Below are 10,000 nucleotides of genomic sequence, written 5' to 3'. Positions count from 1 at the left end.
CTGACTTTCTCTCATTTTTCTCTGACTTTCTTTCCTTTTTCTCTCTGACCCTCTCTCCTTCTTTCTCTCTGACTCTCTCTTCTTTATCTCTCTTTCTTTCTCCCTGACTTTCTCTCTTTTTTCTCTGTTCCTCTCTTCTTCCTCCTCTCTGACTCTCCTTTATTTCTCCTTCTTCCTCTCTGACCTTTTCTCTCCTTTTTTTCTCTTCTTTCTCTCTGACCCTCTCTCCTTCTTTCTCTCTGACTTTCTCTCCTTTTTTCTCTGTTCCTCTCTTCTTCCTCCTCTCTGACTCTCTCTCCTTTATTTCTCCTTCTTTCTCTCTGACCTTTTCTCTCTTCTTTCTCTCTGACCCTCTCTCCTTTCTCTCTGACTTTCTCTCATTTTTCTCTGGTCCTCTCTCCTTCTTTTTCTCTGACCCTTTCTCCTTCCCTCTTTCTGACCTTCTCTCATTTCTCTTTGACCGTCTCCCCTTCTTTCTCTCTGACTTTCTCTCCTTTTTCTCTGTTCCTCTCTTCTCCTCCTCCTCTGACTCTCTCTCCTTTATTTCTCCTTCTTCTTCTCTGACTTTTCTCTTCTTTCTCTCTGACCATCTCTCCTTCTTCGAAGTCTTTAAATACTGATTTATTTATCTATTTATTTATTTTCTTATCTCTTATGCCCTAAATATTTATAACACGTCAGCGATGAATAGCTGTTATTGTGATGTATAATGAAAAATATTTTTTAATCATTGTTACTGTGATGGTAGCTTCAAGAACAATAACATTGATATTTTCTTATTAATCGTTGTCATTATCATCAGTCGTCACTGGGTTGTGGTAACTTCTCTATTTCTATATATAAATACTATAATTAAAGAGAAGTATTATAGAAATATTTCTCTCACCATAAAAAAAATAACATTTTCATCTTGGAGTCCAAAAGACAATGTTAATGAAAATGCATTGATTTGTAGTGTATCTTTCCTGTATCAGAGGGGAAACATTTTTCCATTTTGTAGGATTGTAGCTGTTGTGAAAACCCTCTTGCACTGACATAAGTGGCGATTTGACACTTCCATTACAATATCATGTTTTGAATTTCAGTTTTCTTTCTTAAAAATTGCCTAATTTATTCAAGGTACAGTTCTGGTGAAAGATAATATCATTGATGAAATTATAACGCTGGAATAAGAAGGTAAAAAATAATTTTTAAAATTTTGGTTTTCTGTCATAAAAATTGCCTAATTTATTCAAGGTACAATTCTGGTGAAAGATAATATTATTGATGAAATTATAACAGCACACAGTGAAGAATCAAAGCTATATAATATGAATAGTAAAAAGATTTTATATTATAAAAACCTCCATGAGAATAAGTTAATGGAAAATGCATCGTCAGGTGATCGAAAAATATTTAGAAATTATCAACGATGTTATTCTAAAAGGTTCATTAATTTTTGCATCACGACCAAGCCTGGTTTGATGGCGACTGACCGGAAAATATTAAGAAAATATCCCAGGATTATCTTTAACATCAGAATATGTAAGATATTATTTGTGAAATTAATGAAATTTTCAAGGAATAATCTAAAATTTTATTAAGAATTTTCAAGGAATAATCTAAAATTTTATGAAGAGTTTTCAAGGAATAATCTAAATTTTTATTAAGGACTTTCAAGGAATAATATAAAATTTTATTAAGAATTTTCAAGGAATAATCTAAAATTTTATTAAGAATTTTCAAGGAATAATTTAAAATTTAATTAAGGATTTTCAAGGAATAATCTAAAACTTTATTAAAATTTTCAAGGAATAATCTAAAATTTTGTTAGGAATTTTCAAGGAATAATTTAAAATTTTATTAAGGGTATAAAAATTATTAGAAGATTAATTTACTGAATCATCACGAACATTCAGATAGGATTTTAAAGAGTTATGTATATTCTTAATAAAAAATTTTTGTTAAAGTTTAGAGACATTAGGAAGAAAATTTTCTTATTTTATTCTCAATAAAAAAATAAAAAATGAGAATGAAAATAAAATTAAATAAAAATAATGATAGGTATAAAACTATTCATAAAAAAGAGACTAAATGAAAATTAAGCTATACAAACAAAAGATAATAAGAGTTTTCATTTTCGTGACGAACCGAAAGTCCATTTTTTGCAAATTTCCAAGAGAGAGAACATTACAGATATGACAAAGTTCTTCTAAGTTCTGGAAGTATTAACTAAATGTCTTATGAATATATTTGTATATATATAATTATATATATATATATATAAATATATATATCAATATGTAAATATATCTTTATATATTATATTAAATCAACATGTAAATATATATATACATTATTATATATATATATATATATATATATATATATATATATATATTTATGTACATATATAAATATGTATACCAATATTTAAATATATCTTTATATATATATTATGATTGCCTATATTTAAATATATATTTATATATATATATATATATATATATATATATATATATATATATATATATATATATATATATATATATATTACTGGAAAGTACAATAAATTTCAAAATAAATCTGTATTGGTATAACAGAACTTTGATATGTGAAATTAAAAAAATCAATGTTAAGCCTACGGTAAAAAAAATGTCAAAAAAATCTATATCGATATAAAAGAATTTTGATATGATTTTTATTAGCTGAGATTTAACCATAAAAAGTAATAAATTTGTAAAATAATTTTATCATCAAAGACGAAATAACAAAATCTTTCCATAAAACGTAACAAATTTGAAAAAAAAAAATGGTTTGATTACCAAAGACAAAACGACGAAATCTCTTTTAATTCACAAACAAAAACAAACAATAAAAAAATCGAATTCCTAATGGAAGATCGACCGCATAAAAAACAAAACAATTTTATCACCGTCATGAAAAAATGATAAACAAAAAATGAAAAAAAAAGAATCTCGCAACTATTTTGCAATATCATAAAAAATAAAAAAAGATAGAAGCTTTAAAAAACAGAATAAAAAAATAAACTGTCGAATAAAAAAATGGGAGAGAGAGAGAGAGAGAGAGAGAGAGAGAGAGAGAGAGAGAGAGAGAGAGAGAGAGAGAGAGAGAGAACTGGTGTTGGAATGCAAAATGGAAAGGCTACAAAAAAAAAGACACAGGAATTTCAACAGAGCTGGAAATCAAATGCAAAAGTGAAAATAAATGATGCATGACTCCAGAGGTTAAATGCAATACAAAACATTTCAAACCAGTGACAAAAGGGGCTTGGATTGTCCGTGGACGCGTGTTGATAGGAGGTATGTATATATATATATATATATATATATATATATATATATATATATATATATATATATATATATATATATATATATATATATATATATATATGTAATGTGTGTGTATTGTAATGATATATATATATATATATATATTATATATGTAATGTGTGTGTGTTTGTAAAGAGACAAGAAAACAGAGAGAGAGAGAGAGAGAGAGAGAGAGAGAGAGAGAGAGAGAGTAAAGAACAAAAAGACAGACAGGGAAGAGAGAAGAGAGAGAGAGAGAGAGAGAGAGAGAGAGAGAGAGAGAGAGAGAGAGAGAGCTACTCTCCTAGCACAAAATGGCCCCGAGATAAACTATATAACCAACACCACATAATTCATTCTAACAACTGAATCAAGGATGAACTTCCGCTTCCTAGACTTACACAAAAAAGCCCATCAGCAGTGAGTCAGCCCGCAGCACTTGCATAGGCAGAATCGGTCATACGAATTGTATACAAACAAATCTGATACGTGAAAAATACAAAGAAGAAAATCACAGAAAACCCTTCGATAAAATATATCATTTTTTTTACGAGAAAAGAAAAATCAACTCTGAGATTTTTGCAATGTTTTCCGATTCCCGAAACACAGGTTTTGAAAATACGCGAACGAAGGAATAAGGGGACGGTGGAAAATACCAGAAATATACAAAGAAGTGGGAAAGAAAACATCGGATGAAAAACAAATATATCTCGGAGCGAAAATAGAATGATGATAAAGAATTCACAAGAAAAACTGCCCAACAGTAGAGATAGGAAAAAAAAAACTGTGACTGGAGATTAAAAAAATAAAAAAAAAAAGCTATTGAAAGGATCGAACTCATTCCATTTATTTTCGCGTGGAATCTCATATCATCTGCAAAATGAATGTAATAAATAATACTTCATTAATTGATAAATTTTCAGCATAAAAAATTACGTGACAGACACTTTTTATGCCATAAAAAATTTTCTAAGCGTAAAAAAAATTTATGGTATAAAGATTTTTATACCATTAAAAGTATGTGCATAACACACTTTTTATGCTATAAAATTAATCAATTAATTCACTCATTTATTTATATACCTTAATGCTTATGAAAAATTTTTTTAGCGTGAAAAATTAATGGTGCAAAGATATTTATATAATTAAAATTATATGCATGCCACACTTTTTATGCTATAAAATTTATCAACTAATTCACTAATTTCTCCTCATATTTATTTATCAACTCATTTATTTTCAGTTTATTGAATTTAAATTGAACTGAATATAGAATTTAGGCCAAAGGCCAAGCACTGGGACCTATAAGGTCATTCAGCGCTGGAAAGAAAATTGAGAGTAGATAGGTCTGACAGGTGTAACAGGAGGAAAACCTCAAAGCAACAGAGGGGTGGATAGCGACATGGAAGAAAGAGAATATGAACGGAGGTACAGTAAAAGGAACTGAAAGGGTTGCAGCTAGGGGCCGAAGGAACGCTGCAAAGAACCTTTAGTAATGCCTGCAGTACACCTCATGAAGTGCACTGACGGCGCTAGCCCCCTTGGGGATTTTCAGTTTATCGACAACCTACATAAATGAACGTCTCATAACCTAACCAACTGAATTTGCTTAATTAAATTGCGGTAATTTTTTCAGTCAAAATAACAGGTTTTGGTTTGTCCAGATTAATTTCTCTATTTTGGGACCTTATTAAAATACATTTTTTTTCACGATATTTGTATATTCTTTCAACTTGTTTTTACCTTCATTATTATTTAGCGGCAGACCTTGAAAATTCGGGCTGTTTTCTGTTTGTAAATACTAAGTAATTGACAGTCAGATTTAAGTGTTTATGAATCAATATATAAATGTATTTGATAATTAGGTATATATATATGTATATATATATATATATATATATATATATATATATATATATAAAGTATATATATATATATATATATATATATATATATATATATATATATATAAAGTATATATATATATATATATATATATATATATATATATATATTACTAAAAGGACCTCATTCAAACTGGATGGTATCTAATGGAGTTTTTATTCAAAAGTTACAAGCTTTCTTGGACAAACAGTCCACATTATCAAGTGTCCGTACAATGACTGTTTGTCCAAGAAAGCTTGTAACTTTTGAATAAAAACCTCCATTAGATACTATTTAGTTTGAATGAGGTCCTTTTAGTAATTCTACTAATGCACAGAACAATTGTGTATGTGATAAAGTTAATATATATATATATATATATATATATATATATATATATATATATATATATATATATATATATATATATATATACATACATATATACATACATAGATAATAATAGTGCTGCTTCGAAATGAAATTCACATTTTTATCTAAAATTCACTTTTGTTTTCAGCTCCATATCTGTATCACATTTCTCTCTCTCCATTCAGGCTAAAATAAAACAAAGTTAAAAATGGAAAAATTAAACTTTTCTTATATATATATATATATATATATATATATATATATATATATATATATATATATATATATATGAAATACTTATAGACCGTTTTTTCCCCCTCCTAACTCCCTCCCCTCCCTTCACCCCTCCCACAACCCACCCACCAAAAAAAAAAAAAAAGTGAAATTGCCCAAAAATGGAAAGGTAGGTTTCTCTGTAACAGAAGAGTTATTCAAAAATCGCCTGGAAAATTGAAGGTGAGCCCCGGAAATATTTTTCATGTAGCAGCAGGGAAGCTTTTATGAAGAGGAAAAAGCCGGACCTGTCTGTTGAAAGGATTTACGAGTCTATGAACGAATACCAAATGGGCGAATATCGCCCGGCCCGCTTTGTTTTGAACGCGCCAGGTACAGCCAGTTGCCGTGTTTATAAAAAATGGAATCGGGTTCTTTTTTTCGGGGGTCGGGGGGGTTTGAGAGGGGAAGGGGGGGCAGGAGGATGTAAAGAGAGGTCTGGGGTATGTTAGGGGAGGGTATTGTGTAAGGGGGTGGGTGGGTCTAATATTCCAGGTAAGGGGTGGGTGGTGGCTATTTTGGATGAATTCTTGATGGGACGAGTGGTCTGTGCTCTTTCTCGTATCTAAAAGACTCTTAGTAGATTTGGGACCTTGTGATGTTTTCTTGTTTTCAACTCAAATTTATGAAAAGAATACTCTTAATTGTAACTTAAGTGATTATTGAGTTTAAAACACTTGAATAAGTTAAGTTTAAGTACATTCTTAAGGTAAGTGCTTTTCATTTGCAAAGTGCACTTAAATATTTCTTTGTCCTATTTCTGACTGAAATGATGAAGAGAATGTTTTGAAGTGTAACTTGAGTGCTCTTGACTTAACAATAATAATTATAATATGTCTGTAGATTATGACTCATCTTGAGTGGTTGATAACTGAAATTAATAATAATAATAATAATAATAATAATAATAATAATAATAATAATAATAAAATAAAGAAATGAATGGCAAATTGATTGTTCATCAACACCTCCCATGGATAATAATAATAATAATAATAATAATAATAATAATAATAATAATAATAATAATAATAATAATAATAATAATAATGAAATATATGGCAAATTGATTGTTCATCAACACCTCCCATAGATAATAATAATAATAATAATAATAATAATAATAATAATAATAATAATAATAATAATAATAATAATAATAATAATAATAAAGAAATGTATTGCAAACTGATTGTTCCATCGACATCTCCCTCATCTACAACCCACCCTCTCTCTCTCTCTCTCTCTCTCTCTCTCTCTCTCTCTCTCTCTCTCTCTCTCTCTGAGACGTCTCCGTGGCGCATAACTGCTACAGAAGATTCTTTACTTATAATCAACTCTTCGTTAGCCCAGGGAAGGCGCTAATGAGCTTCCCTAAGCTCATGATTACATTCTTCTTTTTTAGTCTCGACTTAATTGAATCTTCTGTGATTTATACCAATAGAAAAGGAAGGCCTTCAATAGGGCCCAGGGGGGAAAACGGCTGCTGGAGGAAGGCGCTGGAACGAGTTACCTGAAGTCACCTGGGCTTTATGTAGTAGCTGGGTTTTTTAGGCAGGTGGGGTATCCAGGTGTCTTATAGGTGGTTCTGTCTGGAGAGACTTTCAAGAGTGATTGGTATATGTATATAGATATTTATATGTATGTATATGTACATAATATGTATGCATATATATATATATATATATATATATATATATATATATATATAAATATATTTGCCTATAAATATATGTGGATAAATATATATAATATATGAATATATATATTTATATATACTATACATACAGATAAATAAATGAATATATATATATATATATATATATATATATATATATATATATATATATATATATATATCATACATATATATGTATATATATATATATATATATATATATATATATATATATATATATATATATATATATATATATATATATACTGTACATATGTATGTGACGTGATTATCAGCTAAAGTCAGAGGGAAAATTTAAAATGAAATAACAGAGCCAATTATTTTGTGCACCAAGATGTATTAATTACATTATAATATTAGAGAGAGAGAGAGAGAGAGAGAGAGAGAGAGAGAGAGAGAGAGAGAGAGAGAGAGAGAGAGAGAGAGAGAGAGAGAGAGAGAGAGAGAGTTAAAGCAACCAGATATAACACTGACAAACAAGCATGCAAGCATGCAAGTATATTGTAGTCGATTGTAGATGACCATTTCATTTGTAACTCCGGCTTACGTAAATGAATCAGGCAATTGCATAGGACTTGGAGCTTGTCGTTGTAAACCTCGCAGTTTGAATTACAATCCTCTAGTTTGATGGGGGGCAGAGAGAGAGAGAGAGAGAGAGAGAGAGAGAGAGAGAGAGAGAGAGAGAGAGAGAGAGAGATAATGCCACGTAACGGAAGCATATTACGCTTTCAGTTAGAGGTACCGTTACGGTAACGCCTCTCTCTCTCTCTCTCTCTCTCTCTCTCTCTCTCTCTCTCTCTACACTCTCTACACATATAATAATAATAATAATAATAATAATAATAATAATAATAATAATAATAATTTTTGCCATATGCTTTTTTTTTCTCCTTCAAACTGTAACATCCATTGGTATGTATATATATGTATATATACATATATAATGTATATATATACACATACATAAATATACGTATATATATATATATATGCATATATTCATATATTTATATATATGAATATATATGTTTATATAATTATACATTCATATATATATAGATGTATATATATATATACATACATACATATACATATGCTGTGACCCCCTTTACAGTACAGATATCACCTTCTCCACAAACACGCCTCGTACCACCGCGCCTGTATTTCTGTTCTAGACGCAAGAGAAACAAAATGGACTTTTAGAAATAAAATAATAATAGACACGAAAGCGGAAAAGAGGGAAACGTCGAAACAAAAGAGAAATAGACAATGGAGGTGAATTTAAACAATAAAGAGAGAGAGAGAGAGAGAGAGAGAGAGAGAGAGAGAGAGAGAGAGAGAGAGAGAGAGAGAGAAAAGGATGGACGCATAAAGATGAGGGAATAACCAGAAATATGAAAAGACGTGAATTTAAAACCGAACTGAAAGAATTGGGAATTTAGAGCCGCGTGGATAAAATGCAAAAGGGGGGTTTCAGTATGTTGTATATGAAAATGGGAGAATCAAATGTCTTTGTAAATGCTTCTGGAGAAAATGAAATGCTTTTGTTGGAAGATTAAATCCTTCTTTTTTTTTGTGTGTGGATTTAAATGCTTTTGTTATATAGTTAAAAGCTTTGGTGTAGAGTGGATTGCTGCAGTGGGAAATTTAGATGCATTTGCGAATTAAGTGAACTGATTTGTGGGAAAATTAAATGCTTTTGTGGGAAGATTAAATGCCTTATTTGTGGGGGGGGGAATCAATGACCAATTTTGGGGGGAGGAAATTCAGTGCTTTTTGGGGGAAAATTAAATGGTTTTGGGGAATTAAATATTTTTGTGGGAAAATTAAATGCTTTTATGGGAAGATTAAATACCTTATTTTAGGGGAAAATTAAATGATCATTTTTGGGAGGAAATTAAATGCTTTTTGAGGGGAAAAGTAAATGCTTTTGTGGGAGAATTAAATACCTGTGGGGAAAATTAAAGGACTTTTGTGGGAAAAATTAAATACCTATGTGTAAAAAATTTAAGTCTTTTGTGGGAAAATTAAATACCTATGCGTGAAAGTTAAAGGTTCTTCTGGGAAAATTAAAAGTTTTTAAGGTAAAATGAAAATGCTTTAGTAAATTAACCCGGACTTAAAAACTGCAATGAAGAAGATAATGATTTACTTGAATACTGTTTTAATAGTGAATATGATGATGACAACATTGAAAATGATATTTAATATATACATATATTCATTCATCTATTTACTTATTTTCTTATCATAATAATGACTATAGTTTTGTTAATGTTGAAAGTGATAGTGAATGTGATATTTATCAGAATGATGATGTTAAGACCAAAATTAAAGACAATAGTGATAATAACATGAAAATTTGATATAACATTTATTCGGAAATAGGCCAAACCAAACTCGCTTTCAGAGAGAGAGAGAGAGAGAGAGAGAGAGAGAGAGAGAGAGAGAGAGAGAG

The 10,000-nt window shown here is 29.5% G+C and overlaps 1 protein-coding gene across 1 annotated transcript in view; it reads left to right on the top strand.

The window, feature by feature from the left end:
• Nucleotides 1-10,000, top strand: part of LOC136827258 (protein enabled homolog) — a 17,514-nt gene that overhangs the window by 5,385 nt on the left and 2,129 nt on the right. The gene's annotated exons all lie outside the window — the stretch shown is intronic.

Source organism: Macrobrachium rosenbergii, chromosome 41, assembly GCF_040412425.1.
Source record: "Macrobrachium rosenbergii isolate ZJJX-2024 chromosome 41, ASM4041242v1, whole genome shotgun sequence".
NCBI lineage: Eukaryota > Metazoa > Arthropoda > Malacostraca > Decapoda > Palaemonidae > Macrobrachium > Macrobrachium rosenbergii.
This window is presented reverse-complemented; position numbering and strand designations above follow the sequence as displayed.